Below are 18,400 nucleotides of genomic sequence, written 5' to 3' on the forward strand. Positions count from 1 at the left end.
TTTTTTTTGAATAAATATTTGCTCACGGGAAATACATACATATCAGTTCCACTTAATTTTTTGATTTTTTTATACATTTTCAACATAATGATGTTCTTTAAAACTAGATATGAAATAAATAGTTAATAGATTTGGAAAATCCAAAAAAGCCGGATTTCATGACTAAAAGCGGGACAAATCCGGCGAAAATCGAGACATTTGGCAACTCTATGCAATATACAAATGCGGTTGTGATGGCAGTAGTGGATATACAAGAAAAGTTTAATCATGGGTCGGGAAGTAATAATAACGGAAATACAGCTAGAAGTATTTTTCTACAATCAAAAAGTGCAGCTAGCACTTTTAACTGGAGTCAGTGAGGAAATAATCAGTTGATTTAGTATCATTTTACGAACTATGGCTTGTGGGTATAAAGTTAATACACATGCTTTAAAAATATATTGCTGCCAAACAGCAGAAATATTTGCCTTAAGCCATTTAATAATAATAATAACTATCCAACTTTTTTCTGAGTGAATTTAAAGCACTGAAATAAATATTTTTTAATTATTTTCCTTTATTGATACACACAGAAAAAAGATCGATCGGAAATCAGTTGTAATTATAAATATGTAATAAGCATGACAGAAATTCGATTGTAATTATTAAAATTCTATATACTTAAACGATTTCTAATGGTTAGAATAATAAAACCTCAATAACAATCGAACTGAGGTTCCAACAACCGTAAAAGTTATTAATTGATGCGGTTTGTGTCTTTACTACCTTTCACTTAAGGTTTTCGGATATAGTAATTGATAATTGGTTATTCAAGTAGAAAATAATTTCAATTCGGTGTTCACAATCAATAGAAGGTTTAGATTTTTTGACATTTTTCAAAAAAATAAATTCAAAATAATAAAAAATATTTCAAAGAACATACACAATCTACAGAAAAGATGTTGGGTAATGGACGTTAAACGGTAGTAGTGCTTTGGACAATTGGACATTTGATGGCGTCACTTGTAAGAATATGTAAGTAACATCCATTCAAAAATATTTGCACTAAAGATATTTTGAAATATGTGTATTTATATGTATGTAGGTCTCAGTAGCAATTCTGGTTCTCATCCACTATTAGAATGAACATATTTGAAATAACTGTTCGACAAATACAAGAATCCTTGATAAGCTTAACATATATATGATGTGCTGCCTGATATGATTAAACATATATCTCCAGTTTTTCGAGTCAAGCTAAAAGTTTTTCTCCCACCACCTAAGTGTACATGCAGAATTAATTTCAGATTCAAGACATATGTATTTGATCTTTCTATTTTGTTATGTATCATTTTCCTTGCTAAATAAAATTAAAAAAATATATGTATCTTGTTGAATAGAATATTATTAAAAAAAACAAAAATTGTAGTTAATTACTCCAACTTCCAATATTGGTGCCCTTCACCGAATTAATTTTTTAAAACAGTTGTGAGTACCATTAATTCAGCAAAAGAATAGTGTATATACTAATATATTCAGTAATTCCAATCGAATAGAACGATAGTACATGCAACCGACAAAATTCGATTGGCGCCAAATTCGGTTGTGAACACGAATCTGTTTTCTGTGTGTACCCTTTATTTTTAATCTAACCAAAATATTATCTCAGATGAATGTGGTATTGGAAGTGATGATTACATTGAAATATACGAAGAACATGATTTAATCATGTATCTAAGTGATGCTATACGACTTGCGAAGAGAAAATCTTAATTTCTTACTTTATTTAAAAATTTAAAATTATTTAAATAATACGATTATTATTCGAATAAAAGTAGAATCGAATAATTTGAATACCCTAGTAATGACATAAGTATACATAGATTATAGAAGCTTTTTTGTCTTTATATTTGATTTCAATACAAGTACCCAATGTATGTTGTGTTTTTAAAGGTGGGATGTATGAGAAATTGTTGTATACTGAAATTTAAAACCAAAAAAATTACTTTGTTAGGGAAGTTTAAAGTCTCCAATAATGAAAGAACCGAATCAATGAAAGAACCGAAAAAGACAAAAAAAAAACTAATAAAAACTATAATATCAATATTCCTCCCATACTTAGCGCAAAATATATTTTATTTGAAATGTTATATAATTCACAAATTTATAATATTAATAAGTACAGATTCTTACAATTTTCTTCCATTTATAATAAGAAGAATGTATGCTATTTCAATTCAATTTATTTATTGATAATCTGTAAGCCAAAAGTAATTTAACAATTTATATTTAATTATTGGTTCATATTGTTACGTTTTAACCTTTTCATACTTTTGATTGCAAATAAAAGCCGTTTAGTAGTTTGAAAATGGTAACAACTCTTTATTTATTTTAAAATGTACAACAACAGAATAAAATAGTCACTCAATGTTTTTTTTTATACACGTTTATAAATTCTCCGAAATACAGACACAATTTATAATGTACACGAATTTACTTGAAAAACCCAACACACTTTAAGGCACTCAGTTGATGTTTATTCGAAAAGCGTCTCTGATAAACTCACTCACGACTGCAACCTCTGCCACTATTTATAACACTGCCATCTGCATTCTAGATTGCTCTTTATCTGTCAAAATTCGAATATTCTAGATCTTACTAATACATACGCCATCTGTGGTGTACTTTCTGCAATGTTCTTTAACTGAATATTCGAATATACAGCGTTGCCAACTTACGATCAATGGTCAACTGCGCATAAATATGTTAAATATGTAGTATAAACAACTAAGAGTATTATATTCGGCTGAGCCGAATCTTATGTACCCTCCACCAATATAGAAAATATGAGTGGTAAATTTCACGTTGTAAATTTCATGCATTTAAATGTTATTGGGATCAAAATTTGATTAGTTTTTCATATATTATGATCCAAAACTTTTTACAATTCATCGTATTTTTGGATACATAAGTTAGCTATTAATAATAACTATTTGTGGCAAATATAAGTTTTCTAGGTCTCCTAGTATTTAAAACATCGGACGGAGATTTTGTTCTGAACATTTTTTGGCTGAACCTATTTTTTCATTTTCCGCACTAAATATTTTTTCAATACAGGCTCTATGTTTTTTTAAAAGTTATAATTGGAAGTGGATCCAATAGTATTATTTTTGAATACATATACAGTGAATGTCACTTAAAATCGTACACCATCGTAGTCAAATTTTATTCATTAGTTTTAGAAAGTTGATGTTTTGGAAATATTTTAAAATGCTATTTTTATATTGTGTGTGCTATTACCTATCAGAAAATTGGGTATAATTTTATTTGCCCTTATCCACAAATAAAAAAATTGGGTAAGACTGTCAGTGCCCAGAATATCAACGCTTCATTTAGAATCGTAAAGGCACTAAAAAATAGCAAATTATACCCTACAAAGTATTAGGATTATTTAATATTAAAATTTTTTTTAATTTTTAAAGTTTTAATTATAATTTAATATAATTGTACGAATTGAAGTGAAATATGAATTTTGTGATGTTCTTTAATTTTCATCAATTTTTTTTTAAAGAATTGAGGTTTTGTTAACTTTTTTGTTGAAATACATATTTTTTGTTCCAATTAATAAAATGACTTTTAATTTTTTATATAATCACCTATTAATGCCTGTATAATTTCATAATATTTAAAAAAAATATGTTGTACGATTTTGAGTGACACTCACTGTAACTGATATGTGTAAAATTATGCTTCGATATCGATATTATAAACAAATTAGGTTTGGTTAAAGTATTTTTCTGTAGTGGTCCTTTTATGGGAGCTATTACCAATTATGGACCGATAGTAATTTCCAACCTATTGCGATAATTATTGATTTTTGCTTACTAATACATATGTGTGTTGTTGAAAGCGGTTCTTCTATGGGAGCTATAAACATTTATGGGCCGATCTTCATAAAATTTGGGAACTGGTGGAAATCATGGACTAATTCTTATCATTTTCAACATTGCTTGGCCTTTTACCATAGGAACAATGTGTGCAAAATTTCAGTACCAAACTTTTGCAATTTACAGAGAATATTCGAGGAAAACATCATCGTCCTATGTGTTTTCCTGTAAGCCCTATCGTACCTATAATAGGCAGACATATGTACAAATGGGCGGACATAGAAAGATCGTCTTAGAATTTTATAGGGACCAATATTTCGATATGTTACAAACGGAATTAAAAAATCAATTGTTGGTGGTAGGTTTCAAAATGCAAATTTCAAAGGTTTATCTATTATGGATTAGCATGAAGACCGTTATGAATTTTGAAGAAATTTATTAAAATAATTTCTTAAAAAACATTATTATGTAGCCTTTTTAATAACATTCAGTGTTAGATTGTATTATATGTCCAAGTAAAAAAGTATATTATTTTTGTAATAGTTACTGTTTAATAGAGTTCAGACATGTATATTAGCAAACAAATTTCATCTATATTATATATGGTCAATTCACAAAGCCTCCTATCATGTCATATTGTCATAATGTCCTAATATTTCACATGATTCGGCAACTCGGCTTAACCGACTCTTCGTCGCAGATCTCTGCTGGTTTGTTACGATAACACAATAAAAGGTGAATTCCAAAATGTATGCATGCAATGCAGTCATATCTTTATCAAGACAAAGCATGCAAACACGTAGTAAAAATTAAAAAAAAAACTTATCATACTACCTGTTTTTACTTTTTCATACATTTTGCGATATGAAACATTGTCAAAGTTTACACGGTTGCGTTAAGAATCGCTCGACTTTTTAAGGTTGCATTGCATACATAGATTTTGGAATTCACCCTAACATAGCATACAGAGTAATATTATTTTAGGACATTTTTAGCTTGAAAGGCAATAACAACATTTTCAAACGATTGTGAAATATTAGGACATTATGACAATATGATATGATAGGAGATTTTGTGAATTGACCAATAATATTTATAATAATGATATTTAATATAGACGTCTAACTATGCTGTATTGGACAGATTTGACACTAGATTAGTGCTAGAAATATAAAAGTTACGAACACGAAAATTAGTAACTCAAAGGAACGATCTGAAATTAAATATTAGAATTTAGATTTCGAAATGTATTTTTTTTTAATTAATTTTAAACAAAATTTTGCTCGAAATCCCTTAACTTTAAATCGGTTGCCACGCTAAAAATGTTAATTTTTCATTCACATTTAGTATTTATTATATTCGAGGAAATAATTTTCCAATTTTTGAAATTTGCGTTCAAATGTTTGAAAAAAAAATTGGAATTTCAGATATACATAAATGCAATTTTATGATTTTATTTGGCATCATCGATGTCAGAAAATTAAATACAAAAGCTGTTTTTAATTGGAAATTTTTTCAATATTCATTTATATTAAATATTACTAATTTGGCCCAAATCTCGAAACTTCAAATAAGATGTGTTCAAAATTTTCAGCTCAAATTTTCAGCATTTGGTTTTTAGATGACGAAGAATCATTTTAGAAATTACATATATGTATTTATATGATTAGGTGATATGCAAAACTCGTTCGTTACAAAAATTAAATAAAATTGAGATAACTATTGATTCTGGCAGTCCTTCTCTATGTTGCAGTTTATTTAGGCCCTAATTTTGTAAATCACGTCACCAAAGTGATGTTTATGTGCAAAGCAAAAACAACATTTCACACATTTTAAAAATTTGTTTTTGTTTTGTGTACACAATTTTCAATTATGAAAGGCAAATCAACGCTTGAATTTTTGTGCGTTTGTTTGGTTCACAATTTGTACATAAAACAAAAACAAATTTTTGAAATGTGTGAATTGTTGTTTTTGCTTTGCACATAAATATACTTTGGTGACGTGATTTACAAAATTAGGGCCTTAAGTTTTTCAACTGTAGAGCTTTAGTCAAGACTGGAGTAACATCTAAGAATTTAAAACATTATCGTAATCGTAATCGCCAACGTAATATATACTTAACAAACATACTCTGTATTTGCTGCTTCAAACTTTCCGATTTCTTATTGTAAAATAATCTTTATTCTCCTGCATTTCTGCTTCACTATACATAGTTTTATTAATATTTAGATTTTGTATTTTTTTTGATGTTTCTGCAACTTTTGTTTCCTTAAATTGTACAAAACGAAAATATTTTTCGGTAATTTGCTTTCTGTTTTAGAAAACTGACTGTATTATTTAAAATTAAACACAAATGTGTAGTATTTGTGTGAAGACAAAAATGTGAATAAATGATAGTTTCCTAGAAATGATGAATAAATATAATATTTGTTTATACCTATAGTGTTCTATATTTATATGTAGTTTGACTCCAGACGGTCTATAAATAATAATTTTATTTATCATAATATTTGTGTGTTGTGGATCGTTTTTTCAAATACTATTTAAAGTCAATTAATAAAAAAGATATTTCAGTTTTGTCTGTGATTTTAAGGAAGTATTGGAAAACAATTTTACCAATTTTATTTGTTGGATTTACACAAATACGAGAAGGCACACGCAGAAAAAAAATATAGTTTTACATATTAACCATAACCATTTCAAAATTTTAAAGTTTTTTTTAACAATATTATAGTCACTGTGTTTATGTACATGATTGCAGTAACCATAATATATTTATGTTACCATTCACATCTCTGTAGCAATCGTATATATGATTGTGTTAAATATATATATGTTTATGGCAATCATGTTCATGATGAATCATTATGAATTATTATCATAATATGTTGTTCTCAGATATGGTTATCATAATCTGAGAACAACATATTATGGTGAAGTAATACATCATAAAAATGGTTGCCACAAACATATACTTAGTTACTACAATCATATATATATATATATGATTGCTATAATCATGTTTGTGGTAACTTAAACATATTATGGTTACCACAATCATTTATATTATTACAGTGACTATAACATTGTTAAACTAATTTTAAAAATATTGAAATTGTTATGGTAAACATGTGCATTAGGGTGTCCCAAAATATGTTTATTTTTATATTTTCATAGGTGATCAAGCATATTTTGAAAGGCTATAGGGTAAAGTATTTTTGAGATTTTTTTCAGATTTTTCGGAAGAGATTTAGAGGTCGCTCAAGTTGTATATGTAAATAAGGCTTTATAACTTTTAAAATTTTTATGAAAATGAAAAAACCTAAAAATGCAATTTGAAAGATCAATTAATTCTTAATAATTTAGAGACAACAATTTTTGAATTTGCTTATACCGTTTCTGAGTTATATAAAGAATACGAAAACTTTTCTGTACACAAAATGATTTTTATACCCTACACCACCGTAGTGAAATCAAACTACATATCGAAATTTCGAAGATAAAGTTTGGTAACAGCTTTTCTATTGCCACATATAAAAATGAAAAAACCTAATAATGCAATTTGAAAGATCAATTAATTTTTAATAATTTAGAGACAACAGTTTTTGAATTTGCTTATACCGTTCCTGAGTTATATAAAGAATACGAAAACTTTTCTGTACACAAAATGATTTTTATACCCTACACCACCGTAGTGAAATCAAACTACAGGTCGAAATTTCGAAGATAAACTTTGGTAACAGCTTTTCTATTGCCACATGGACGAAGCCTATTGTTTAGAATCGGTCCATTATTTCTACTAGCTCCCATACGATTGCCCTATCTAAAAATAGATAATCTCTCATAAATATCTTAGTTATAAAGATATCTAAACCAAATTGAGCACAAATAAGTTTTATATAAGCTAAATTCGGGCCACAAAATTTTGTGACGATTGCTCCGTAATTAATCATAGCTCCCATATAAGGTCCACTTTCGAAAATCACTTTAACTAGCATAAATCTCTTAAAAATGTTCGTATTCAAAGAAAATCCCACACATGTATGTTATATATATACAAAAGTCATGTCACCAAATTGTATAACGATCGGTCCATAATTAGTCATAGCTCCCATACAATGCCCACTTCTGAAAACCATTTTAACGAGCACAAATCTCTTAAACATGTTGGTACATTTTAAAAGAAACCGCTTAAAAGAAAATTGTTGTCCCCATGTTATTAAGAATTAATTGATCTTTCAAACTGCATTGTTAGTTTTTTTCATTTTCATAAACGTTTTAAAAGTTATAAAGCGTTATTTACAAAATTTATGGAAAAATTCTAATGAAGGGTACCTTATTGAGCCAAGTCATTGCACACAATTCTTTTTTTAAAATGTTTCCTCAGAAGTAAAGAAATTCGTGGGCTTTGACAAATGAAGAAAACTCAAAAAAAGGCCGAAAAACCCGATTTTTGGCAAAACCTCGACTTGAGCGACCTCTAAACCTCTTCCGAAAAATCTGAAAAAAATCCCAAAAATACTTTACCCTATAAGCTTTCAAAATATGCTTGAGCCCCAACAAAAAAATTTTTTTGGGACACACTAATGTTCATCTATATTTTTGTCTGGGTGCAGCCACATGATATATAAAACTTCTCATAAATGTTCCCTTCCTAGCACAACACCATACTAAAGTAATAAGTCACTGCAATATGCATACAGTATTATACATAAGAAATCAATCACGAGTCTAATTGTGTGTCAGATCTGTTCTCTCTGGGAACATTAATACTAAATGGGAAAATCTTAAAAAAAATATATAAAAGCTAAATGCATCTTCCAGACATATTTTACGAATAATACTATTGAGTTTTAAATATTTGGACGAACACTACTATGAAAAACAAAAGATTTAAGAAATAATATAACAAATTGTATATTTGAACGGAATTGACCCCTGTCACTAACAAGATCGATATTTCCTACAATCGATTACCAACTTCCAAATGTGCCATCAATTCTAACTGTCGTTTTTCATTTTCTTTTCTTCATAAAGCCATTTAATGAGTTTAAGCAAAAACAAACATGTATTTAAAAATTTATTTATTTTGTTTTAATTGAAATGTAGATATTTTAAAGAAACTCAACCACAGCAGGCACAAATGTTTTTACTTTGCTTGTTCTGCTTTGAAAATAATTAATATATTATTGGGGGTGTTTAACCCTTATGGAGGAAAACATATTTATTTTACTCCTAATACGTCATTGTTTAATTTATTACTAGTTGTTCGTTTGTTTGTTTATTTTTTTTTTTAATTTTTTTGTTGTTATTTAAATGAATTTGCGTTAAATCTGATTTTGGTATTTGTTTTAATTATAATCAATGAAAAAAATAAATATATACAAACATTAGAAGACTTATATACATATTTATTTCTTTATGTGAAAACTGATTAAGAGAGTGAAAATTTACACATGTTTATTTTCTTCTTTAATTTTTTATTATTCATTCATTATTAAAATGTTGTAAAATTGTGAAACAAATACATGTAAGTTAGTAGTACACAGACAAACACATATGTTGTAAAATGTATCACAAAATATTATTTTAAATTGAGGTACACATATACCAACAATTTCAAATTTAGATATTAATCACGACTGACCTATATTAAGCAAAAATCGACATATTCAATAATGGAATATTTATAAAAGCAAATACTGACCGATTGGCTGCAAGTGACCATGTTACATTTTTACTTCTTATTTATAAGTAAACTTTAAAGATATTTTTGTAAATAGCACATTCTATTTACTACACCTAATGTTACTGTTGTTTTGATTTTTGTTTATTTGTATACCTAACAAAGTATGGAAAGGTGTGATATTGTTTATTTGTAACAATATTGAAAAATCATAGAGATATGTTAATGATCATTGTAGTTACAGTTAGAAAATTGTATGGTATTGTTTAACCCATTAACGACAGAGCCCCAATTCCTACTGTTACAAATTTTCACATCATTTTGAAGGTAGCACTATAATGCAGAGGGTATTATGTGTTCGTGCTCATTTTTGAAACGAACAAACAAGTAACACTAGTTTATAAGGTTTTTGTTCATGATGTGACACATATGGGCAATTCTACGAGAATGAATACCACGACTGAAAATCCAAAAACCCTCGAAACTTTTTTTTAAGATGATTTGAATAGGAGAAAATATTACTATGTGTAAGTATTAAGAACTTATTCCAACATTTTATTGACAAAAAAAATATTTTAAACTGACTATATTTAATTTTTTCATTTAATTGGCATGTTTTAGGCTAAAATTGCGGTTAAAATTAAGCCCCCGATTTCACTCTGATTGTTTATTTGCTATTATAAAATTGTTTATTGAAACCCAATGTATATTTTCTATTAATTTTTTGGTGGCATGTCACAGTGTCCATTGACATAATGCCCATGGACATTTCTCCTCCATGGAACGCGGCAGGCGGCTTCGCTACATGAAGTTTTCTAATATATGAAAATATAAACTGCTACTAGGATAAAAAATTTTATAAAAATTTGTTTTTCTAAACAAAATTTGGACATTATGACACTTTCAAAAGTGTCATAATATCCATAAGCAAAGTGACATAGTGTCCATGGACATTATGACACTACCGAAATGACATAATGTCCATGGACATAATGTCACTTTATGGGGTGTCATAATGTCCATGGACATTATGTCAATGGACACTGTGACATGCCACCAATTTTTTTAGTTTTTGTATACATATATTTACAGAATATATAATGTTTTATTATAAGAGAAAAATCTGTCACGCACGGTATGTCACGTATGATATTAAATTTTATTTATAATAGAATCATCCAAAGATTGTTTTTATTTAAATATGATGGATTGTAATGGAAAAATATTTCCTTTAATGTAAGAAATTAAAAAAAAACATAACGCCTCTCACGATTCGAAAATTTTTGCATATTTCTATATTTACCTCAAAATGACTTCCGTTTTATGTCACGTACGATATACCCTTATTTCGCTCGATATTTTGAACAACAAAGTTTCGAAAGAACTTTTTATTATTTTAAAATATAGTACCCTTTCAATGGAACATAAAGACCAAATTATTTTGCAGATACTCTTATTTTTGCAAAATCTATTGTACGTACGTACGTATTGTGCGTACAAATGTCACATACGATGGAATTGCCCATATGTATATGGGTTTGTTATTTTAGGCAATTTAACTTGCGGAAAAACATTCAAACAAAAGACAAGAAAGCTTAGGTCTTTTCCATGAATTACTTTGGTTGCTTAGTGGGATGTAGAGATGCTAAACGGGGAATCCCGGGGTTTTCGGGATTTCTTAAACCCCGAAGCCCGGGATTTTTTAATATTAAATCCCGGGATTTTCGGGATTTTCCAAATCCCGTTTTTCATAAATAAATAGGGGAAATTGTCATTTTTGTGTGCCTTTTTTATGCATTTTGACATTCTACATGCCCGAATATCGCTCAACTCCTGCTACAACATAGCTAGTAAAGGAAAGCGGTATTTTTGGTTTTCCTGGAGTGGGGATCTTTAAAATCAATTCTTCACATTTTTTTGTAAGTTATCTAACAAAACTCAATTTAAATCCTCTTCAAACAAAATTGATTTTATCTCAGATGAGTAGCTCGAACAAAATTAAAATATTTCGATTGCTCAAAGGCTAAAAGATATTATAAATAAATGTAAAAAACCCAAATAACAATAACGAAACCAAGTTATAATGTAGATTTGCAACTTGCAAAAGAAATAGATCACTTTATTTCTGAAGGAACAAGAGGAAAATACTTGCAGATTTGTTATAAGTATTTGCAAACGGTTTTGCCATTATGAAAGATGATTTTCGGCAGCAGCATATGTCGGAAACAAAATTCGTTCCAGAAAGGCAGACGAAACCATAGATGCAATAGTATGCTTTTTAGTGTCTAATAAAAATTAATTGCTAAATAAAAAATTTACTTTCAATTGTAAAGACATAATTATGTACGTTTCTTTCTTATAATTTCGGGAAATCTAAAATCCCGAAACCCCGGGTCGGGATTTCGGGATTCTTTACCAAATCCCGATCCCCGGGATTTTCAAAAATCAGTCCCGATTAGCATCTCTAGTGGGATGCGTGTGGGATATCTATCAAAATAGATATTTTGTAACTCATAACATATACTTCTTGACTTTTTTTTTGCAAAATCTAACTTTTTTCCATTTTTTTCTTTGTTCAAAGGATAGCTTAGGTCTATTCCTTTAAGAGCTTTTTGGTCTCATAGTAGAATGGGATATATATCAAAATAAATATTTTAACACTAATAATTTATGTCTTTACTTACAAACTATTTATTTTGATATATGTATATTCCTCTCTAATCAAACTAAGCGACCAAAAACATCTTAAAAAAAATTTAAAAACGGGGCCCATTTTGAAAAAAAAATTTCTAAAATTTTATGTTTTGAGTTACAAAACATTTATTTTGATAAATATCCAACTCGCATTTCACTATGCGTCCAAATAGGTCTTCAAGAAAAATATCTAAAAATTTCTTTTGAGAAAAAAAGGTTCATTTTTAAAATAAGTTTTTCATCTCAGAAAAAAAAATGTCAAAAAATTATTGTTTATTAGTTTGTGAACACCCATTGTATATTGTATGAATGTTTTTGAAAGAGTAGTATGTATAACATGTAGTCCGACTCTTGATTTTTTGAAATTAATCTCTAACATATGTGGGCTCCAAGAAATGTAAACCTATTTATAGCTGTAAACCAATACAACTTTTTAAAAACATATAAATCAAAAGTGTATAAATGTACACTATTGTATTGAATACAATAATACACTCGATACAAGGGTAAATTCAGCAATTTGTAAATTCAGCAATAGCTATCTAAACTATTTGGGATACATTTTGCTAAGAGTTGAGAAAAACACCTTTTTGACCAAAATGTCAAAATTTGAGCCCCCTAACGCATAGAGTTCTTGGTCCATTTTTATTCCGATCGGAGAACATCAATTTCAAAAGTTGGTTCACTTGACATGAAATCCCTAATATATATTCGGGTATAGTTCCGTAAATCACTCACGCTGCAAACTAAACAAAATTCTCTGATGATCTGTCTATATAAAAAAATATTATCATTGATCTCGTGACCGAAATGTCTTTATGGCCATTTAAAATCTGAATATCTATGCAAGTCCGTGGAATTGTAGAAATTTCTTAAAGACCTCGTGAACCTAAATAATGATGGGAATACAACTGATGTATAGCAAACAAGTATGTTCTTTTATCATACGAACCCTTTGAGAGAGCCGTTAATATAAATTGTTTTTAGAAATAATATATCAAAAATATGTAAATTTAAATTGTTTTTGGGATTACCACAACTTTTGATGCACAAAACTACATATGTAGCTCTAGAACATGTATTTATTTCATCTCGATAGATTAAACTGTATTGAATAACTAAGAGTCAGTAAAAACCAGCAAAATTATTATGTAGCAAAAGTATATGAAAAGTTTTGTTGTTGATCACTCACGTTTATCTCGGTTTCACACTTTTGTTTTCATTTATTTTGCTATTAATTATGTTTGTTTTTGTATCTCAACATAATTTTACTCTATGACGACTAACGTTCAGTGACCACAAACATAAAAAATTAAAAAGTAAAAAAAATAAATTAAATAAGTATATTGAATCACTGGATTACACATTAATTTTCACTGGTTGTATTTTGTTCATTTGCACAAAGAAAATCTGTTTCACTGTTTGTATATTTTTCATCTGCATAAAATATATACATAAAGATTTTTTAATTATTTTATATTCCAAATGAGATTTTTCGTTCAGTGATATTTTAATTTATTTAATTGATTTTTTTCTTTTGATAAATATCTGTTTTTAATTTAAGCTCAATGTAAACATTTTTTAAACACTTTATTCCAATCAATCGTTTGTAATTTGATTTAACAATAAAGCAGAATTTATGAGAATGTAATTAAAATTGTTTTAACGATTAATGATCGCGATAATCATGATCGAGAAATAATATTTATATTGTACAATTTATACAATTTAACCGGAAATTCAGATACTTTAAGCATTGGCTTTGTTTAAATCCAAAATTGTTTACACTAAAACTTGGCCTCATCTTTATGCTCATAAATAATAACATACATATATTATTATTATTTTTTTTATTGTTTTGCTTATATTTATTAAATAATTTACAGTTTGATTTGTATGCACTTTTTTACGTTTTAACAATAATTTTATTTGTTTCTTTTGTAGGCAAATATATTACAATCGATATAAAACTTTTTTAATTACAAGATATTTTTAACTGTAAACCAATTTTATTGCTTAATTGACTTTTATTTTCGCTGATTTTTCAAAACAAAAACAATATATAAAAAGCAATTTTTTATAGCATTTGTCCAATTCCTTTTATAGTATTGCAGTTGTACAGTGATTGTATAAACAAAATATATTTATATTGAATTTATTTTGGCGCGTTTGCATACCATACACTGCTTAATAATTACTCTGTACGTTTGAAAAACAAACAACACTATCGCCTCGAACTGAAAATGAAAATGTGTCGACAAACTAAATTGCGTTAAAATACTTCCGTAACGGCGCGCTTGAAATACCCGTACTAAACAGTCTGCGTGTGTCACACCCTTTCATTGTTTCTTCTTTCAAAATAATCATGTTAATCTGGCTGGAAAATTGTAGGAAAATGAAATGAATGGAAAAACTAAGGCGAACCAAAACCGACAAATAAACTAAACAAAAATCCGTTATAATTTTCCACGCAAATATAAACAACTTGTCCCACTGAATGAATGCAACGAAATAACTTTAAACAGCTGAGTCCAATGCAGTAATATGCATACAATGGACTCTGTCTGTGCTTTAATGCGCCAACCACACAAATATACAAACTCACAATCATACATGGTCATACACACGCTAAGGAATATAATATGCAAATGCATTCAATAAAGAATTAAGGCACAGTGGTTCGATGGGAATAAAGTTTATACTTGTTTGACTGTAAAGTTTCCTCCTGGAAAACATCGAATGTGAATTAAACTAGGTTTTAGGTAGTGTTAATAAAAAACCGACTTTTTAAAAAACCGGTTTGTCGTTTAATCGAAAATTGTCTTTTTTTAGAAAACCGACTTCGAAAAAACCGAATTAACCGGTTAACAATGTGGGAATTATTTTAAAAGTTAAAACATCCAAAAACATGAGATTCATTAATTTTAGTCCCAAATTTTGAAAACCGGTTAACCGAGTGATATGAATCGGATAAACCGGTTAAAAGTAAGATTAAATTAACTAATTCGCAAAAAAATTAAATTTCTAAGAAAAACAAATTTTTGGTTAACCTGTTTATAAACACTATTTTTAGGGACGAAAATTATATTTTGTTACTTTTTACACTCAATATTTAATTCAAATCATAAACACAGAAATCATTTTTTTATACCCTTCACCTTCGTGAGAAGGGTATATATAAGTTTGTCATTTGTAATTTCCACAATATAATTTTTCGATCCTATAAAGTATATATATTCTGGATTCTTATAGATAGCGGAGTCGATTAAGCCATGTCCGTCTGTATGTCTGTTCAACTATCCGAAGCCCCCAAAAGCTTACATACACGACTCATACATCAATATCTCCGCAATCCTTCCGGCTCGGTTGTTATTTAAAATCGAGAAAATCGGTCCACAAATGGCTGATATATAAGCAAAACACCAGGAAAACCTAGATTTTTTAGATATTTATACCCTACACCACCATAGTGGGGAAGGTATTATGCGTTTGTGCAGATGTTTGTAACGCCCAAAAATATTAGTCTAACACCTTAAAGTATACCGATCGACTTAGAATCACTTTCTGAGTCGATTAAGCGATGTCCGTCCGTCCGTCCGTCTGGTCGGCTGGCTGGCTGTATATGCACAGAGAAAACAGTTTCGTAATAGCAACCGAATTTGTTGCCAATCGAATGATTCGGTTGCACACATAGAATTTTTCGGTTCTAGCTACAGATAATCAGTGGATAAAGAAGAATTTCGGTTGAAGAAACCAAACGTTTGTTACCACTTCTAATATTCTGTAGCCACAACTGTGAAATTCGGTCACTAAGGCAGAATCATTCGATTGGCAACAAATTCGGTTGCTATTACGAATCTGTTTTATCTGTGTGTAAACCTTGTGCGCAGAGTACAGGTCGCAATTTTGAAGATATTTCGATGAAATTTGATACATATTATTTTTCGGCTCAAGGACCAAGCCTATTGAATCTGGCTGAAATCGGTCCATTATTTCACCTAGCCCCCATACAAATGTCCTCCCGAAATTGAACTTTATCGGTCATAAATGTTTAATTTATATATGTATCTCTAAGTTTTATATACACAAAATTCATGTCACCAAATTTTGTTACGATCGGTCCATAATTAGTTATAGCTCCCATATAGACCCGCTTCCGAAAATAACTTTAACGTGCAAAAATCGCTTAAAAATGTTGGTATACACACAAAATTAAACATAGTTAACTTTAATATAGACATAAATCACACGACCTAATTTAATGGTGATCGGTCCATAATTGGTCATAGCCCCCATATAAGGCCCTCTTCCGAAAATCACTCAAAAATATAAATTATTGAAATTTTAAACGAAAATTTTTTTTTGCCCTTTTATTTAGTGTAGGGTGTTATATTATTGACCGACCATATTTTCTTACATGTTTCTTAATTTTTCTGTTTCCATTAAAAATTAAAATGTAAAAACAAATCACAAAACGAAATTTTGTTTGGATCAGTACATATTTGACCATATCCCCAATAATAGCCCACTCCCTAAAATTATTAAACTATCTTACAAATATCGATATAAGTTTGAAATTAAAATATATATAGAAATCGCCGTACCGAATTTTATGAAGATCGCGTAATTGGTCATAGCTGCTACGAGTATGTAAGGCCTGCTTCCGAAATTAAATGCACATGTGAATATGGCCCACATCTGGAAAATACAATTCCGAATAAAATAGCGAGTTAATGATATAAAAATGACTCAAAACTGCATGTGTTTACCGAATACGATCAAAATCAGAAGGTCCAAGGTCAATTTGTTTGTGATGACTTATGGAATTTACGATATTAGTACATATGTACTAAAAATTCCGAGAAATTTCATATAAATGTTGGATTATAATTTGTGTTGGAATCCCAAAGCAGTGACAAATGATAACTTCATGTTTTTACAAAGTGAAGAATATAAAATTGTATATTTAAAATTCAAAATCAACTTTTCAGAGCACTGTGCAACATTGTCATCACTTTGAACTAAACACACAATTGTTTATCAACACTTACTAACAACCATACACATATAAGTATTTAAATATCTAAACTAAACAAATGTACGAACGTATGGAAATATGTAGATGTGTGTATTTGTGGAAGCCTACATTTCTAGTCAACCAACCATATGTTTTATATCCGTACGTGTGTATCCGTTTGTCTGGCTGTTTATCTCTCCTCCAGTCCGTCCTACAGCTAGTTTTAGTATTTTGTTGTCTATATGCCAAACACGATAATCACTCACTTCCATCGATAACCACAGAGTCATTTTACAATACCCTATACTTAATAATATTCATTGTTGTTATTGTTGTTTTTATATTTCCTCTTATATCATTTGGCTTCATGCCTTATTTTCACTTCTATTCAATTCTCACAATTTATTTTTCTTCGTTTTTTTCCATTTTCTTGGAAATTTAAAAGTTTCTCTTTAAGGGCTTTTAAAGTGTTATATTGGATATTGTAAGTGTACATGTGAGTGTTTGTCTTTTTCTTTTTGGAATTTTGTATATTCCATAGTAATTTGTATAATATAAATTTTAATATTGTTTTGTTTTTGTTGATGTTGTAATGGTAGTTTTTGTGTGTTTTTTTTCTTTTAATCATAAACTTTTCATATGCATGCCTTGACATAAGTGATAGATTTATAAATAACCTCGAAAATTGATAATTAATTTTTATTTATGTGTGGATATGTGCGTTGTTTTGTGAGTGGTTGTTCGTTTGCCTCATTATTTGGCGTTAAGATGTGGGTGAGGAAAATATACAATTTGCATCATCTACATTCTCCAGCGCAATAAATGCATCATCGATTATATTGATGAGATTCTTTGGAAATATACACAGATAAAAACAAGTTCCTATATTAGATGGAATATTATTTCTAATATATACCAAAACGTTAACTAAATACTTTTACTTCTGTACTTAAATACGTAATTAATGCAAAAAAGTGTCTTGATTTTAAAAACATTTGATTAAAATATCTTCCAAATAATTTAGATAGCTATTTCTTCAATCTTAAAAAAAAAAATGTTGACATTTTTTTTCCAAAATAAAAAACTTTTTTGACGGTTTTGAAGCCCTTTATGGTCGCTTAGTGGGATTGTATAAAT

The sequence above is a fragment of the Calliphora vicina genome, chromosome 1 (genome assembly GCF_958450345.1).
Source record: "Calliphora vicina chromosome 1, idCalVici1.1, whole genome shotgun sequence".
NCBI classification, from domain to species: Eukaryota; Metazoa; Arthropoda; class Insecta; order Diptera; family Calliphoridae; genus Calliphora; species Calliphora vicina.